General features: G+C 43.4%; 1 protein-coding gene across 1 annotated transcript in view; it reads right to left on the reverse strand.

Annotated features, from left to right (window-relative positions):
* Positions 1–19,891, reverse strand: part of LRMDA (leucine rich melanocyte differentiation associated) — a 777,564-nt gene that overhangs the window by 590,068 nt on the left and 167,605 nt on the right. The window lies entirely within an intron of this gene.

Raw genomic sequence — 19,891 nt, forward strand, 5'->3', positions numbered from 1 at the left:
CTCAATATACCTCACTTACACAGCTTAGAAGTCCTAAATGTTGGTTCTAAACTAGTCATTTTCCATAAACATAAAATATAGTTCTAAACATACATGGTCATGATTTGGACTTGATTTCAAATGGCTATAGATTCAAACACCTTCCTTATCTTATTCCATGTAGCTCTGCCCCTACCTAATGTATACGACAGATAATGTTTGCTACTCAATAAAATTGCTAGTAATTATGATAACAGTAGTAATAAAAGCAATGACAATAATAGCTAATATCTGGAAGTGTGATAGGAACCAGGCACTATGCCAAATACCCCACATGCAATGGTATCTCCCTTGGTAACATCACCTTAGGGTTGGGTACTACTGTTTTCCCCATTTTACAGGTGAGGAAACTGAAGTGTAAAGAAGTTAAAGTAACATGCCCAAAGTTGCCACATACGTCGTGTTAAAATTAGGCTTCGAAGCCAGGTTTTTAAACTCATCAGCAGCTCTTAACCAAGATTCTATCTAGACTCCATAAATTCAAGCTTACTGACCCTCTTCTCTGCATACATACAGGGCGACACCTCCTACAGAGATCTTGAACTGTCTCCCTCATTCTGCTATTTTGATCATTTCATGTACAAAGAGAAATTTCACCTAAACCCAGACCTACCTGTCTAAGCATGGATTTTTAAAGAAAACAAAACATAAAGCTATGCCAACAGAGGTTGGCATGAAATTCATTCTCACAGTGATATAAAGAAAGTTAATTAGTTCAGTCCAGCCAATGTCTGATTTTATTAAATGTTAGAAATTAAATGAAGGTTTTAAAATAGATAAATCAAGGAAATGTTCCCTGTCTACGCTGACTTCCCAATTTCCCCCCTCTAGATGGTATGTTAATTGCTTTCCAAAGGGAGGAGTCAACTATTTCTGAACATCCAATTTTTGAGCCCAGTAATGCATTTTCTACATAACGAATACAAACAATGAACATAGGGCTACATTAATTTTAAACCATGTTAAATATGGTTTCTGGATTGAGTTTATTTGCAACACATTCCTTCTCTGTGCTTTTTACTCCTCTCCACCACATCACTATTTAGCTTGAAATTTTATAACAGGACAATGAAAAAAACAAACCCAATCCTAATTATCTCCTGCAGGATCATAAAAATAACATTAATAAAATGTGGAAAATATCAGTAGTGATCATTACCAGGTCTGCATCACCAGAAAATGAAACGCTGCCCCCCAAAGCAAGAAGGAAGAAGGCGAGCCCGCCACCATTAAGCATGCACATATTAGCATATTTGCTCTGTAAGCAGATTTAACGGTAATAATAAAATTGTCTTTAATCTGAACTGGACAAAAATTTCAAGTGTGCATGGATATGCATAGAATGCCTGGCATTCGTATACCCGCTGTATATTTCTCAAAGCACCATCCCATCTACTATTTCATTTTTTGCATCCTGATCCCCCATGCTCAAAGGCAGATATTAACAGTCTCATTCCACTTGACAACTGAGGTTAAAGGAAGGGAGAAAGATGTAACTGTCCCAGATTCACCCACCCAGTGAGTCAACAAAATGAGGTTGGAACCCAAGCTTAATGCCATGCAAATCTGTGATGTCCCCACTAAAACAACCCTTTTCTTTCTTTCTTTTTTTTTTTTTGATAAACCACATGAGCAGTGACAAGGACCCCCAGTTGTTGTATAAATAAAGTAAAAGATAAAACACAGAAAGAATGAGAGGTAAATAAAGTATCTTACCAGGGACTGAAGGGAAGAAACAAAGCAGATGTTATCCCGCACTTCATGGTGGGGGAAATGTGATAAGCAATATTCCATGCACCACTTTGTTCTGTAACAAGCTTACCAACACATTCACACAGGCAGAATGGCTTAAAAAAATAAAGTGTGTTTTGTATTAGGTAATGTCAAATGTGGAGAAAATGATTGGCCCGTGTGTGACTCAGATTGCTATATTACTTTCTTCATATAAATAAGACCCTACATATCAGGATGCCAAAGTACAAAAGTAAACTTTGGTTCCTGTCATAAAATGTCCGATATGTAAAATTTTAATATACAGAAGGAAATTCAAGTACATTATCAACTATTGACAGGTACTTATGGCTGTAAGAAGATAAGCAAAAGACATTAGCCTAAATAAATAAATAAATAGATATAGCGGCCTGGATGCTGGGCTCTAATGAATTAATTCTCTAATTGGTCTTCCCTGAACCCCACAGCAGTCTCCATTAGGCCTTCACATACAATCCATACATCAATAACAGGATGTGTCTATATGTAGGTCCGTGGGCCAAGCCATCTTGTGGGCCTTGACTATCCCTCAGGAAACAGAAATAAACAAGGGGCAAGTTGAAATTTTATCAAAAACAATAGCCACTTTGTTGCACCAGGAGTAGTGTTCAAAAATTTGGGCCAAAGTACAGTTCTCTTTGATCAATAAACACCACTTCGAGTGAATGCATTTTTCTAGACGTACAGATACAAACTGAAAGAACAGAAGGGCCTTGTAAAACCTTGGGAATTAGTCACTTAGCTATTCATCAAGGACAAAAGCTAGACCATCATTCCTGTTTAAAAACTTGGCCAGCGCCATTTGCTAGACCCACATACCTTAAGGCAGGCCGTGTGCACGTGCGTGGTGTACTGGACACGTGTTCCAGATGTTGACATTTCAGAATTCTAATCCTGAAAGTTATCTAGTCCAGCGGGTCTCAAATTTCAATTTCTAACTGAACCACCTGGAAGCCTCGATAAAACACAAAATTGCCGGACCCCAGGCAGAGAGTTTCTCATTCAGGAGTTCTAAGGTAGGTCCTGAGAATTTGTGTGATGCTGACACTGCTGGTCTCGGAATCCCACTCGGAGAATCACTGCTCTATTCTTCATTTTACAGAAGTGGAAGGGCAGTGCCTTTAGCTCAGTGGGTAGAGCACCAGCCACATACACCGAGGCAGGCGGGTTCAAACCTGGCCTGGGCCTGCTGAACGGCAATGACAACTGCAACGACAACAACAAAAACAGCCAGGAGTTGTGGCGAGCGCCTTTTGTCCCAGCTATTTGGGAGACTGAGGCAAGAGAATCACTTAAGCCCAAGAGTTTGAGGTTGCTGTTAGCTGTGACAGTACAGCGCTCTACTGAGGGTGCCATAGTGAGACTCTGTCTCAAGAAAAAAAAAAAAAAAGTGGAAACCCAAGCTCACACATGGAAAGTGACTTGCTTATGGGGCTGCCCCTCAGTCCCTAGGGCCTAATGGATTAGATTTCTTATGAATAGAATTATGTCCCCCTCCCAAATCCTTACGTTGAAGTCTTAGCCCCCGCACCTTAAAATGTGGCCTTATTTGGAAATAAGATGATTGACGATATTAATGAGATTGTACTGGAGAGCAGGGTGGGCCTTTAATCCAATATTCATATGAAAAGGGAAAATTTGGATGCAGACGTGCACACAGGGAAATTCCATGTGAAGATGAAGGCAGGTGCTTCTACAAACCATGGGATGCCAAAAATTGCCAGTAACCATCAGACATTAGGACAGAGGACTGAAACAGATTCTCCTTCATAGCCTAGAAGGGAATAACCCTAAGGGCACTTTATTTTATTTTTTACTTTTGTCAAATTGTAATTTCTGTCCCTTTGTTTTTTTAATTTTTATTTTTCTTCCTTTTTTAAAAATTTTCAGGTTAATGTGAGGGTATAAACAACTAGGTTACAAAATTTGCATTTTTAGGTAGATTCCCTGTTATAGTTGAGCCTCCCACCCAAGAGGTTTGCCACGTACCCTTATATTGTGCCCATTAAGGGGGAGCATACCCATCCCATCCTCTTCCCTCCTCTCCCCTCCTTCCTGTCCCCTCCCCACTTCCTCATCCCCCCACCCCAACTTCAATTGAATTGAGTTTTTCTCTTATGTGGGCGTGTATTAGATCCTCTACTGGCTTCATATTAGTATTGAGCACCTTGGATACTTGCTTTTCCATTCCCTAAGGATACTTTAAGCCTGGGCCTCCATCCTCCAGAATTGTAAGACAGCAGATTTCTGTTGTTCAAGTCATGGCAGCCCCAGCAAATTAGTGTACCCTTCCTGAGACTACCGGTCTTAAGGTCAACACTGCCCTGAGAGGATAGTAGGAAGCAGCCCCATCTCCCATCCTTTTTCTCTCTTGCACTTCCAAGGCAGACTCCCTACACCCCTCCACTAAGAACAAGGGACTCATTTGTCTTTCAGAGTCTGTGCTCAAGCCTAGGCTCTAATATGAGAGTAAACTGCAGTAACCTCCTACTGAAACAATGAGGCAACAGGTCTCAGGGACCCTTCAGCTTGTTCATACTCAGGCCCAATACTTCTATTTCTAGGGCTCAAACTAAAGAAACTAAAATCCACATGGAACAACCCAGGAACCTGACACTTAAATAATAGTAAGACAAAAGAAAACCTTGTATAAGGATGTTAGGTCATTCAAATACTTTTCATTGGAAACATAATTATCTAGAAAATGCACATTCTATAAAATCAGGTAAAAAAGCAGGATATAAAATAATTTATATTAAAAAAACAGTACTAGAAAGAAGTATACCAAAATATTAAGAGTGTTTTAAATTTGGGGGAAGGCAAGACTATTGGAAATATGTTTCTTCTTCCTGATTTGTTTTCCTTTGAAGAGCATCTATTTTTTTTTTTAATAGACAGGATTATCATGGGAGGGGAGCTCCTGAGATTCACAACTTTTCTTTGTTCCCATTGGCTCCAGAATTCCATTCCATCAGCAGCCCCCCCCCCCCACCCGCTCCATGCACACACGACAAAAACACCTAAAATCTACCAACAGTTTAACAAATCAGTCCCTATAAGGGGTAAGGATTTTTTTTTTTTTTTTGCAGTTTTGGCCGGGGCTGGGTTTGAACCCACCACCTCCGGCATATGGGGCCAGCACCCTACTCCTTTGAGCCACAGGCACCACCCAGGGGTAAGGATCTTTTATTCAGTTGGGAGATTAAGTTTATCCCTTAAAATTTGATTAAAACCTATTTCTTCTCCATCATAGAAACCTCCAGTTAGAAGGAATGTGAAATTCTGCACATGAGGTTTTCTCCCTTTTCTGTCCCTGGTGCCTGAGTTTGGTTTCTGCCTTCAAATCTTTCCAAATGGTTCTCCCATGAAGAACAATACTCACATTTATCATCCTTTGTCCCTTCAGCAGCTATCTTTTCTGCAGCCAGTTCTCTGTGTGTTTTTTTTGTGTTTGTGTGGGTATGCTTAACAGCACAGCTTACAATTCTTGCTTTTCCAAATTGTCCAAATTTAGTAGCTTGAGATTGATTTGGGCTAATACCTGCCCTCCTCTAAATATGACTATCCACAGGAAACGTGAAGTGCTCAGGTATTCACACTTTAGTATGAATTAGCTTCAGGGCTCTATGTCCCTTCTAATATCCAGCTGAAACTATTAAACAGAGACATTAGAGTTCTGGAGGGAAGATGAAACAACACGTGGGCATGTCCTGGAGGGAGAGCACTGGCCAGGATGGGGGCATTTGGCATCTGGGAAATACAGGAGCAGAGGGTAGGAATGGAATGTGGCAAAGACGAACTAAAACTGTCAGAGTTCCTTTGGATGGTCCCGCTTGAGCAGCCTGTAATCCACTTATTTTTTGCAAAAGGAGAATTTTTGCCATAGTTCATAATTAACATTCAAGGTAAATGAAAACATCAAAAGATTTTAAATTATATGACTAACAAATTAAATGCTCATAAACAGGCAGAATCTTGGGATTCTTTTGATACTGAATATTGATCATTAACAAGTTGGACCTAGCTAAAAGACGCTAATCATTTCCCATGTGTAAGCAAATACATGGAGATATTATACATGTAAATATGTATGTATATTGTAGGTGAGTATACGTATAATGCACACAATGTGTGTATTTTTACAGACCCACAAATAAACATGAAATTGGCTTTCATAATTACTTAGCTGAGTTCTTAACCTAATAAGGAATTCAGAGAACATCAACAAACCCCCTTGAAATCATATGCAAATATGTGTATATGTGTGTGCTTGTTTCTGGGTAGAGTGTCTACAGCTGTGATCAGATTCTCACAATGGCAGGACAGCAGGAAATGACGGCTCCAACTCGAACTTGTGGGGTCCCAGGCTCCAAGCTTTTGCACGCTCATCCCACTTCTTGCAGAGGGAGGAATGAAGTAGAATGGTCCTGGCTAAAACCCAGCCCTCTTCCCACACACACTGAAGTTGTAGTCCTGTGACCACTGAGACTTGCTCCCAGGATCCAGGTAGCTCCCACATTAAGACTGGGGAAATGGGGCAGGAGGGCCTTCTGACGAGGTATGCTCTTGGTTGATCCCCAAAGTCAGCAAACAAGTTATTGATTTCTCAGGTTTCCCACTTACTCTTGAAGGCAGATCCATTTTCTCTCCAAATTTACTTCTAGCCATACAACCCAGTGGCAAATTCCATTTCCTTCCCCTATCATTTTTCGAATACAAATCCGTAAAACTTCAACTAGCCAAAAAAGTATTAAAAATCAAAACTACATTTATTAGAGAAACTGGGCGGGTCTTTTTAACATGAACCCTTAGGGGATGCTCAGGGCCTAGGACATATTTTATACCTTTAGGAGAAGTCAACAGTCACTGATGTGTAAAATGATGAGCCAAAACCAACACACAGGCCTGCAATGATAAATTCATGCTTGTGAATTTTCTAGGGCAGGAATACGAGCAAACACATTTTATAATATTTCTAACAAGGTAACCGGAAAATTGAATTGACCAGAATATCCCATTCCCAAGCCATCCCAGTTAAGAATTATATACTTAGTTACAGACCCATTCAATTCCAGCTTAATTTAACATTTGCTCACAGCAAAGGGAAGGGGGCCTGGGCCTGCCATAGCAGGAGACCCAGCAAGATGTTCCTTAAGCTGCACTTGGGACTGCTGCCCACCCTCCCTCCTCCTCTGCTTCCACCTCCTCCCATCCCTCTCTCCTCCTCATGTCCAGAGTAGCAGCAGCCCTGAAAATGCATTTCTGTTGCCAGCACCATTGCCAGCAAGGCATGCAGGCTACAGTTTTCAGTTTATAAACCTGTAACTCGGATACCATCTCCTTTTTGCCCTCTGCACAAGCCCATAAACATCCCCAGCTCTGGCTCATGAAGGGTTCTTTCCTCTAATGGAAGCTCCCTCCTGGATATCCCCAAAGAGAAAGATGTGTCTGGTAAGTGGGAGAGGTCAAACCCGAGCACAGCTATTTATTACATATACTGCGACCAGATGGAGCTAACTCATCCATCAAAGCCCTCGTCATCCTCATCACATTAGCTTCTTATAAAAGCCTCCTGCTCTCTCCCCTCCCAGGCCAGCTCTGCCTCTTCTCTCCTCCTCTCAGCCGCTCTCTTGCTCGCTCTCTCCCTCTCATGCACTTTCAGGAAAATGAACCTTCTCTAACCCCATTGCTGTTCTCCTTAAATCATGGCTACCCATCATTCCGCGGTTATTTTTAAACTTTACTTTTATCAATACTCATCCTGTAGCTCAGGGAGATATTAAAACTGTACTGGGGCAAGGAAGGGCGTTTCTGACACTTGCTCCCTCATCCATCAGTTCCTCATAGGCCCGTTGGTGACAATGAAAAGATTTCACAACACCGTGCAGCAGAAACTCATTCTCCTGCTCATCCATCATGCTCAACCTAGCAGCAGTTCTACTGACCTAATCTGCAATGCCTCGGTACTCGCTGGAGATTTCTTAAAGGCACCCTTCATTGTTGTCTGTAATAAAGAATAGGCCTGGGCCATTCGATAAGGAGGCTAAATGGTGCAAGGATTAATGGAATATTCCTTCATCTCTCCAGTCCTGGGTTCAAAGACTGCGTGGCAAGGAAAGCCAAGCATCCCCTGGCAGGCTGAACTCAGCACGGCCCACGAATCGTTCTGTTAAATATGCTCAAATGCAAAAGGCCATTTCTTGGGGCAAAGATGGCATTGTTCATGCCATCATCATTAATCCATTTCTTTGTCCATTTGCTGATTTATTTCATCATTTAGCAAACACTTTTAAAATATTTACTATCAACTTAATTGTGTTACAAATCCTGGGGCTGTAAAGGTAAGAAGCATAAATGCCAGTTGCAAGTTCATTGCTTAGTGGAAGGGCAGGCAAAGACAGCCAAGAATTCAGTGACAGCAGTTACAGTACACAGCTAACTCTCCTCTGCCCTATGTCCCCCGTTAAGTGATAGAATTCCCTCTGGGCTATAGCAAGAGATGTAGCAGCCCAGCTGGAGACTACATCTCCCAGCTTCACTTGCAGCTGGGTGATGCCATGTGACTCATATCAGCTAAAGGAATACCAGTGAAGTGTGGTGTGTGAGTTGATGTTGTATCCTTAAAAAGCAAGCTGGTTGTGCCTCCTGTTGCCTCCTCTCTTTTCACAGGATGCAACATGAATACTGCACTGATGAGCCAGCTTTGGCCATGAAGACAAGGACAATGAGTTCAAAAACGGCAGAGCAGGCCAGGTGTGGTTACTCACACCTGTAATCCCAGCACTTTGGGAAGCTGAGGTAGGAACTGAGGCCAGGAATTTAAGATCAGCCTGGGCAACATAGCTTGACCCCATCTCTAAAATAATTTTTTTTAATTATCCTGGATAGAGGACACATGCCTATAATCCCAGCTACTTAGAAGGATCACTTGAGCCCTTTAGTTCAAGGCTATGGTGAGCTATGTCGGGCCACTGCACTCCAGGCTGGGGGACAGAATGGCAAGCAACCAGGTAGAAGGAGCCTGGGTCCCAGGCTGGCTTGAGGGAGGAGAAAGACTAGGGTTTTGAGATGCCCCCGACCTGGCTGTGTGATGGCAGTAGAATAAAGTGGGCTCAGGGATCCAATTCCCATTTTGACTTTTGGAAATGTCTGAATGAAGCCCACAGGAAACAGTAGTGCCCCAAGGGGTCCTTATATGTTTTACAGCTGACATTAGCTCCATGTAAATGTCCAGAATGAGGACAAATGAGAGGCAATTCAGAGACCCCCAACAAACACAGTAAGCGTTCCTGATTTATCTAAGTTCACAGACCATTTACCCCTTACCCTCCAGTTTCATCCCTGATAAACAAAACAAAACCCTCTCTTGAAGGTTGTAGCTCCTGGTGGTCTACAGTGTTTATTCTCTAGCTACTTACTCACATGTTCTCAGAACTACTCCCATTTCAGATCTCTGTCCTCTGTCTGGAATGAAGGTAAGCTCCCTGCGGGTGAGGATCCATCCCATCTTTATCTTTTCTCCCATGCAGGGCTCAGCATGGGTACCAGCAAGCCAGAGGCACTCCAAAAATACATACCAACGTATAAAGAAGTAGGAAACCAGAGAAATGCAATATGGGAAACACTGGGGAAATTCTGTAAAAATAGAACATTAGCCTTGGAAGCAACGGCAACGTGCGAGGTGCTATGGTTTAACTCTCTCATTATACAGATGCAGACAGAGAGATTCCACAGCCGGTAAATATTGAGACCAAGGTCTCACAGTGAGGTAATGGTAAACATGCTACAAAAACCTAGCCTCTTGTGTTCTTTGCATGATAGCAGAATACCAGCTTGGCCAGAAACTAAAGCAAAGCCATGTTATAAATCCCAAGGGCACCTACTGCAACCACTGTTAGTCTCAATCCCTCGCCTCTCAATTTACTCATGTCCCACCAGGTGAGAGCCCAGGGGCATCTGAGGTGGCAGAGAGCAACCAGAGGCATTCCTTTAGTGCGGAGACTGAGATACACACTTGGTACGATGGTAACCTGCATTTAACTTTCAACCCAGCCTCTCGGAGTCTAACTAAGAGGCATCTTAGCAATTTTGAATTTTAAAAGGTACCAATATCTCCAACCATCACAATGCCAAAACTCTATTCTCCACTTTTCCAAGTAAAACAATGCTATGTTACATGATAAAGTGTAATATACAAAAATGTTTTACTTTGAAATGTTGAACCTAATATATATATACCATTGATTGTAACATGCCACGATTTTATGTACCACTGAGAAAAACAAAGCAATTAAATGGCAATATAATGCTTTCTAATCACTTTACAGTTTTATTGTATGCTTATTAAAATAGTTCTTTTATTTTATTTATTATATTTCTTTTGGAATCACAAGGCCAAAATAGACTAATTTAGACACAAGTTTTTATTGCCCAGGTGCATTGGTACTATACACATTCCAAAACATCTTCCACTCATTCCTGACTCTTCAGAATCAATTTTCAACTCAGAGTTTATTGATGTTTGTCTTTTTCACACAAAGTATCATCTTCTCTGTCAGTCAAAAGTGTAGCTGCTATAGCCGCCAACACACCTTCTGCAAGTTTCGAAACTGGTACTTTTTCAATTTTACCAAGACATGTCAACAGAAGGTTTTCAGACAATAACCAGACAGAGACTTTTCTCGAATGGTCCTTCAGCAGTTTGTTGACTGAAACTCTAGGGGTTAAAGTTCAAAGGAGCTGCAAGAAATAGCTGCCAAGGCTGCCCAAGCATAGGCAGAGACAAATACCCTCCTGGCAGACCCTAGCCATCAGCTTTCTTTCACCCTGCGTGGGAAAGATGCATCCCCATTTTAGAGATACTAAAATGTAAAAAAAACATACGTTTTACCAATATGGAGTGTACTATTACTTTCGGTGAGCATATGTTATGTTATCTTCCCAGAACTGCACCTGCTTCTTCTTCAAGGAGGCTGCCTATGGTAAGATAGACTTGGCCCTTGCCACAGAAGTAGACGCATGAGCCCAATCCTAGGACTATACGCAAGTGCCCTACCCTTCAGCTGGGTTATAGAACATAGGCTCAGGGAATCACAAGGCCAAAATCAAGGTGCTAGTCCAGGCACACTCTTATCCAGAGGCTCTGAGGTGGAAAAGCTACCTTCCTAGCTAAGTCAGATTGCTGAAGGAATTCAGTTCCTTCCAGCTGAAGAGCTGGTGATTCATTCCTGGCTGTCTGCAGCCTGGGACCCACTTTCTGCATCTAGAAGCTTCCTGATACCTTCTCACAGGACTCCCTCCCTCATCAAGCCAAGACCACATGCAAAGCCCTCTCCCACTTGGAGTATCTGTGACTTTCTTTGCTTTTACCAGTTGAAGAAAGTTCTCTGCTTTTAAGAGCCTCTGTGATTAGATTTAGCCCATGTGTATAATCTCCCCTATTTAAGGTCCACCGTGCCATACAGCACAATTGGGGCAGTGATATCTCATCACATCACAGGGAGTGGAAACAAGGGATATTTGGGGTGGGGGACATTCCTGGAATTCTGCCTACCACTATGCCCACCAGCCTTCCTGCAAACCATGGGAGTGACCCACCATGTAGCCTTCCAGTAAATCCCTTATTCTCTTAAGCTGGATCGAGTTGGATGTCTGGGCCTAATACATAATTATATTAAATAGAGCTAACGATGAAAAATATCAAAAATGACCTGACTCATTTCTACCAAGAGGAGGCAGATAGCACCTTTTTTTTTTTTTTTTTTTGAGATAGAGTCTCACTATGTCACCCGCAGAGTGCTGTGGCATAACAGCTCACAGCAACCTCAAATTCTTGGGCTTAAGTGATCCTCTTGCCTCAGACTCCCAAGTAGCTGGGACTACAGGTGCCCGCCACAACGCCCAGCTATTTTTATTGTTGTTGTAGTTGTCATTGCTGTTTGGCAGGCCTAATCTGGGTTCAAACCCGCTAGCCCTGGTGTATGTGGCTGGTGCCTTAGCTACTGAGCTACAGGTGCCAAGCCAGATAGCACTATTCTCAAGTTAATATAAACAAAGCTACTTCCAATCTGGGAAACCTAAAAAAACTAAATAAGCTACAATAGTGAAAAACTAAATAAGCTACAATAGAGAAAATGCAGGAGGATTAGAGTAGTCCTCCAATATCTGACCAAGAAGCTGGATATTGCCAACCCTCCCTTATGCAGAACTGGCAGAGCCAATGGCCAGGGCCCCTGAAAGACAATCTCCCTAAAAAAAGAAAAAAAAAATCCCCACATCCATAGCTAAAATCATACATAGAAGGAAAAAAGGAATCCTCTAAGCCTTTGTCCTGATAAATAACTTCAGGACACCTGCCTTAGAATATCCAAAATTAATTGCTCTAAATCTTTTCTTAAATGAGGCCTTCACTCAAAAAAGGATCTCTCCCTCACCTTGCCCAAATCATCCCAACATTCTTTGTAACGTGTGATCAGAGAGAGAGAGAACATAAACGTATCTGAAGAAAACCATTTCAGAATTTTTCTTCAACACTTATCTCCAAAATGGCCCATTTGATTCATGAACATCTCTAATGTATATCATCAGTGACTGAAGGAGTTTTTTTATATGATTTTTGACAATTTAACAAGTCCTCCTGACAAATTAAATGGTTGTGTTGACAACTTAACTGTACTGCCAATCAATATTTTCAATTACTTTCATTGTCATTCAGAAAAAATACAACACGAGGTCACACCGTGGTAAAACCAAGGAAAGAAAATAAAACGAGGGGAGCGACCGGCGGGGTGGGGGCAGGAGGTCAGGAAGGAGCCAACTTGAAGGCAAAACACGCCACCACCTGCTGGGGCCAAGGGGACCCCCTGGTTTCCGAGGCAGGTCTGGAATACGGCACTTGCCTTGGGATGACGCTCTCAGAGACTCCACACTGGAGGTTTGCTTCTTCCTATGAGCTATTTAAAAGTCATTAGATTTGAGCCATGGACACACAGCATTTTATTAAAAGGCCCTCCTTTCAGGCATTTGCCAAGCAGCTGCCACCACCACCGCCACGGCCACAAGTCCCTGGGAAAAGCCCTCCAGGGCCGCAGGTAACATCTCCCAGCCTTTCCAGGGGTCGATTGGTCAGTCTGAAAAATTCAAGGCAGAGAAAGCTGAGCCAGAGGTCAGCCTTCTTAAGCTTTTCAAAGGGGTAGCAGCAAATCAATATTTTCAAATGTGTATTTATCATGCAGGAAGAGAGGTTACCCATGGAGAACAGAGCAAACACACAGAAATATTCCCGTTTGTCACTGTGGAAAAAGATGATCTGGGATTAAAGGCAGATTTCAAGAAGGATGATTTTTTATTTTTAATGAGTGCTCATAGTAAATGATTAAAAGGGGGGCAGAGGGAATTATTCAGTGATATGCACCAGCTCTAAAATCAAGAACAATGCCACACAGCATCGCCCCAGATCCTTGTGACTTCTGGCCTCTCCACTGCCAGCGGTTACCCTGACCACCAGAAAAGAGGTAAGAGCCCTTTTCTCTTCTCTGAGTAGCTGCCTGTACTGCTTCGCCTCCTGGCATGAGCTGTTCTCCCATCTCCCCTGGCCCTTAAAGCCACCTCCTCCAGGAAGCTCCCTCTGATTGTAGTGCCTCAGCACCTTTCCTTACTTTGGAAGCTCCCTGATGCTTCCTCTCCACATCCCACCACCACTCGCTTAGCCCTGAATCATTCGGAGTTGTATTACTACCTAAATGTTCCACATTCTAAGTACTTTAAAAATATTTACTTAATCTCCTTAGTGAACTGTAAGTACCCTTGGGAAAGGACAGTGTCAGCCTTCCCAGGACCTCTCCGCATAACTGAACCAGGGAAGGCAGGACAGTTTTGCTTCAAATGGAGTTGTCCCAATGATGGGTGCCAGCCGCCAGGAATGAGATGACACGTGGAGCCAAGTTCACAGGTGATGTTAGGCCTCACTGAGAGAGAGTGCCATGGCCACTGGTGATGTTTGCAGTAGGTGTGGACTCAGGAAATCCCTCTCCAGGACTAAACATTGATGTGTGTGCAGTAGAACTTCAACAAAACACTAACTTTCAGAATTAAGGCATGGCTGGGCATGGTGGCTCATGCCTGTAATCCCAGTATTCTGGGAGACTGAGGTGGGTAGATCACCTGAGCTCAGGAATTCGAGACCAGCATGAGCAAGAGTAAGACCCTGTCTCTAAAAACAGGAAAACTGGCTGGGCACATGCAGTCCTAGTTACTCAGGAGGTTGAGGAAGGAGGATCACTTGAACTCAAGAGTTTGAGATTGCTGTGAGTTATGATGCCATGACACTCCATCCTGGGTGACAGAATGACACTCTATCCCTAAAAAGAAAAAGAAAAAAGAGAAAAAAAAATAACTAAAGCATTCACCAGGCACTAACAAGGAAGAATTCAGCAGGTGTGTGCAGAGCACACCCTGACTGCATTCTTTCTTTCTTTCTTTTTTCTTTCTTTTTGAGACAGACTTTCACTATGTCGCCCTCTCAGTAGAGTGCAGTAGTGTCACAGCTCACAGCAACCTCAAACTCTCTTGGGCTTAAGTGATTCTCTTGCCTCCCAATCATCTGACTGCATTCTTTCACTCACTGCTTATTACAGTGTGATCCCTCTGTGCAAACAGCAGTGCCAGCTGACAGGGAGGCAGCACAGGACACAATATGTCCCCAGTCCTCAAGGGACTAACTAGCGAGTGACAGAGACATGAGTGCATGAAAAGTATTATTATTGACATTATAACAAGTGCTCCCCAAAGAAGACTTCTCTTCAATTAGGGGAGAGGAAACACTTGCCAGAGGCAATGTGTTTCCTTTCCCAGAGACCCCTCAAATTATGGCCCACAGCCTGCTCTCACCCTCTCTCCAAGGACACCCAGATGAGACCACCATCCTCCCAAGTCCAGAAACTGCCTGCTGCTCTGTAAAGCACATGGCTATCCCTGGAGGCTCTGAGTTTCTTCCCATCCTTTTAAGACTTTTACTGAGAAGCCCTGGAGGTTCAAACATTATGAGGCATTGTCGAACTAATCACTTGATTGCACAGTGGGAAGCCTTGAATGTTGGCCAACCCTGACGTTGGCCTTGAGTGATAAGAAAATTTCATAGGCTGGGATGAGAGGAATGAACATCTCAGGAGGACAGAGAGTGCTGACTTAGCCCCCAAAGAGTGTACAGTCTCGAGGGAAAGAGGAGGCAATTATGAGAAGCGCTCAGGGGTGGGAAGTGGTAGGAGAGACACAGTAAACTGCTGTCAGAGCTCTGCAGCCAGATCAGGGGCTCAGGAAGGTAATGGTGGAATCAATGAGGAGGATACGTGCAAGGGCAGGGGCCTTCGCAGAAGGTGAGGGAGGAGCTGATGAGAGCCTTGGCCCCGGTCAGGGAGAGAGGGGAAGAAGCGGAAGAGCTAACAGCTCTGCTGTCAAAGTTATGAGTATGTGGTCACCGCACAGATGTGAGGGATGAGGAAGGGAGACAAGGTCAGTCTCCAAAGGCTACCATAGCCACACACAGGGCTGAACAGAGAGCGCAGCATCTGGTTCCCCTACCAGGCATCTTGGCAAGGGCTCTTCTAGGTTCCCTGCCTCTAGGACCATGATGGTTCCAAAGACCCTCCCCTAAAAAACTGAAGGAACCAGCATTCTCTAGGCTTTCAAAAAGTCATAACACCAGAGGCCAGGTGCTATGCCTCACGCCTGTAATTCTAGCACTTTGGGAGGCAAAGGCAGGAGGATTTCTTGAGATCAGGAGTTCAAGACCAGACTAAGCAAAAGTGAATCCCCATTTCTACTAAAAATAGACAAATTAGCTGGGCATTGTGGTAGGCATCTGTAGTCCCAGCTACTCAGGAAGCTAAGGCAGGGAGATCAGGTAGGCTGATACCACAGACCTCTACCCTGAGCAACAGAGTGAGGAGGGAGGGAGGGAGGGAGGGAAAGGAGGGAAGTCATAACACCAACACAAGGCAGCCATCATAGTAGCCATACTTCCTGAACTCCTTCCAATATCTTGAAACAGAGTGCAAATTCTCCAAAAAGCAGAAAAAAGGGGGAGGTAAGAACGGGTGCTTCCAGGGCACAGTACCTACAGATCAGAAGACTGCATTTCTGACTTCCTCAGAAAGCAAGCTTCCCTATAGCAAAGATTTATACATTCAGAACCTGCTGAGTCTCTGGGTAGATCAGCTCAAGCTACAAGTTGGGGCTTCTCCAGGAGCCCTTCATTATAATGGCCATAGGATGGGAGAGAGGAAGGGCCAGAGGAGAGTTCTATTCCTTCTCTATACTTCTCGCAGAGACCCCTCAAATTATGGCCCACAGCCTGCTCTCACCCTCTCTCCAAGGAAACCCTGATGAGCCCACCATCCTCCCAAGTCCAGAACCTGCCCGCTGCTCTGAAAGCACGTGGCTATCCCTGGAGACTCTGAATTTCTTCCCATCCTTTTAAGACTTTTACTGAGAAGCCCTCGAGGCTCAAACATTACGAGGCATTGTCGAACCAATCACTTGATTGCACAGTGTGAAGAAAAATTGTCAAGCCACATGACTGAGGCCTAGATTTATGTATTCCCAGGAGAGGCACCTAATACAATGATGTCCCACTGATGACAACCCTCTTTTGCAAGTGGCCAGCTGCTGCTGGTATTCCAGGACATTGCTTCTAAGCATATGTGCACAGGCGTGTGCGCACACACACGCATATCAAAGTCTCCTGATGTCTCTTTGTAGAGTGAACAAATGCTCTTTGAGTACTTATGCTGGTATGCTGCTGCAATTAAAAAATAATAATGACCTGAAATCTGATGCATTTCCCTCAAGACGCAAACACACACCTATTCACACACATGTGCAGGTTTCATTAAAAAGCCTGAAATTCAAGTTTATAAAGGGAAAAGCAGGGTACTCAAGGCTAGTCCTATGCTTGTGTTCCTGAAAAACCAATGGATTTGACTCAGTTCTGTTAACCATCAGCAATTATCTTCCTGTCAAAGCTAAAGGTAACAAATTTCCCCATATCCAGCTAGGCTATATCACCAACCGGACACCAACATCATCTGACGGCAAGTAAATCACCACAGCAGCCACAGGCCCTGACAGACAAATGCTCTGTCTCAGAAAATCCAGGCCTATCACTCAGAAGGGGGGAAAAGGTTCCCTCAGCTGGTCTCGCAGAGAAGAGATTAAATGTTGCAGATTCAGTAAGTACAGTAGAAAGCAAATCCTAAATATGAGAATTATTAATGGACTTTACACTGGCCTTTTTAATCTGTTGGCAACACATGCTCATCTGTTCTACCTGGGTCTGCCTTGTTTCCTGATGGGTGTAACAGGCAGGAGCAGGGCGCTATCCTGCCCTTAATCAGCTCCAACAGCACAAGAACAATGTCCCGCTACCCATCAAATGGAGACTCCTGTAGCAATAGCTGTTCTTTCATAGGGAAGACTGGGTAATAAAAGATATCACTAATATGCCCTGTCCTCATACTTAACAATAACATACATTTCATGATGTGCCATGTAATGGGGATATCAGTTGTTAACCTGCCTGAGAACAAAGTCCTGCATTATCACAGGGCAATGGGAACTCGGCTGGAATTCCCTGATAATCTATGGGTGGAAGCAGCATTTCCCCCACAAAGGACATAGGGTGCTAATGTCAGACTCTAAGAGCCAGTCTACAATTTGAGAAAAGCCACCTTTAACCCTCACAGTCATCAACCATTAAGTGTAGGACTGGAATGGATAACATTATGCAAACACCATTGGGGGCATCTTCACTGGATTACACTGTGGGAATGTGAGTGTCTGCAAAGAGGCTTGTTTTATTCAATAGTTTATTTCATTTAAGGCCCTCTACGAACCCCAAACTGAAGCAGAGTAGTAACAGTGATGGAGTCCCCCAAAATATCACTGCCCTCAGTAAAAATAGAGTCTCCCAGGGATAGGGTGGTAATAAAGTTTATCCATAGAATTTATCGAGAAAGAACACTGAAACAATCAGCTGTAAGACTGCAGAAGAGACGAGGAGCTATGAATCAGCACAAAGTGCTGTGCAGAATCAAAGGTGACATCACTGGCTTAGCCATCTGGTACTGTATGTGTGTTTTTTAAGATTGCTATTTATTGCACTTTTGCTATGTTCCAAGCACCAACTAAGTACTTTTGCATATTATGTCACTTCATTTTCACAAATGGTGAAGAATATCCTTTTATTCCCACTTTAAGGAAAAATTTGCCTAAGGTCACCCAGTGGATTTAAGACTCAAAGTCAGGTCCATGGGCATCTGAAGCTACTTCACTATCCACTCACCTTGGTTATCCATCATAGAGATCAGCCTCTGACTATCTGAGTATCCAAAGCCCAACATCTGAAACACCTGCAGTCCCATATGGAACACCTCCATTGGAATAGCTACCTGGAGTGAGGCTCGTGAGTTGGTACCGGGAAAGCCTACACAAACCTCTAACCTGTGATCTGAGCTCATCATCAGAGCTAACAAATCTCCAAAACAAGCCCAGGTCTCATGGGCTTCTATCTTTTATTTGTATTTATTTTTTTCTTTATTAAGGCAAGGTCTCACTTTGCTGCCAGGGTATGAGGACAATGGTGCTATTATAGCTGACTACAACCTCAAACTCCTGGGCTTAAGCAATCCTCCTGCCTCAGCCTCCTGAGTAGCTGGGACTACAGGTGCCTGCCACCGTGCCTGGCTAGTTTTTCTATTTTCCATAGAAATAAGGTCTTGCTATGTTGCTCAGGCTAATCTTAAAGCCCTGACCTCAAGCAAGTGATCCTCCTACCTTGGCCTCCCATATTGCTAAGATTAAAGGCATGAACCACCTTGCTCTGCCTGTCCTGGACTTTTAAAATCTACATGTAATGTCTGTCAAATCTTAAAGATTAGGTCAAAATATATGAAACTAACAGGTTTATTGATCAAAACTGGGCAAATATTGACAATTTCATATTGTTAAAACTAGTACCACACCAGGATTAAGGGCAGAAGAAGGTAGGGAAAATCATCCACCCTCAGGCAGAGAGAGTTTTTACCCCAAAGAAAACATTGTACCTTCATTTCCTGCCAAAGTTACAAAGCCTCCAGTGAGAGAAGGAAAAGCACTGGACTGACGGGGAAGGTCCTAGAAAACTGAGCTCTAGGCGTGCCTTTGCCCCAAACCAGCTACATGGCTTCAGGTAACTTCCCACTCCTCTCAGTCACCATGTCCTCCTACATGGAAAAGGTCTGAACCAGAAGTCTGAAAAGTTTCTTCCAGTTCTGAATTGTTATCATGCTGATGACCTGTGGGTGACATGAGATTGACAGTGGTTCCCTGGCTAAGGAGAGTGACAAGAGCATAAGGCCATGGAAGTCTGCAGTGGGCAGCAGGTAACTACCATAGGAGATGAAAGGAGCCCAGGAAAGGGAAACTGAGGTTTACAGAGTCAGTCATGTTATAAAAAGGTCAAGGACCAGACCTGAAAGATTTTTGCTTCCACTCGCCTACTTGTTGAGTACTCAAAGCCCAATAAGGAGCTAGGATGGGCCGTCTGAACTATATTTTCCTCATCTTGCTCCTCTAAGAGGTTGTGAGACCTTTAACATATCCATAAATCAAATGCCAGCAGCCAAATTAATCCAGCATTATCCTTCTTAGGATTTATTGTTGATGTACCAATTCCTTGTCTGGTCCTAAATCTGTCATTTATGAGAGAAGCCTCCCAAAGGCCCAGGTGCAGTCACACATTCCACGTTTGCCTGCACAGGGGCTCAGTGACATTTGGTGACAGGACAGAGTTCAGGAAAAAGTTCTCCAGTATGACAGTGCTTTAGATTAGAACATCAAATAGCTCATGTGTGCATGGGGGAGAATTGGTAACCTTAAATATAAGAATGATCCGAGGAGAACTGGCCTTAGAGGGACTGAGTCAGTCCACCAGGCAGCTATCTGTCATCACTGTGCCAAAAACATTTAGAGGCCAACTAAAAAAAGAAAGCAGTTCAGTAATGGCCTGCCATGGCTCTCCTTCTCTAACCGGCCTTATTTTTTCCCT

Source organism: Nycticebus coucang, chromosome 3 (genome assembly GCF_027406575.1).
Source record: "Nycticebus coucang isolate mNycCou1 chromosome 3, mNycCou1.pri, whole genome shotgun sequence".
Lineage (NCBI taxonomy): Eukaryota > Metazoa > Chordata > Mammalia > Primates > Lorisidae > Nycticebus > Nycticebus coucang.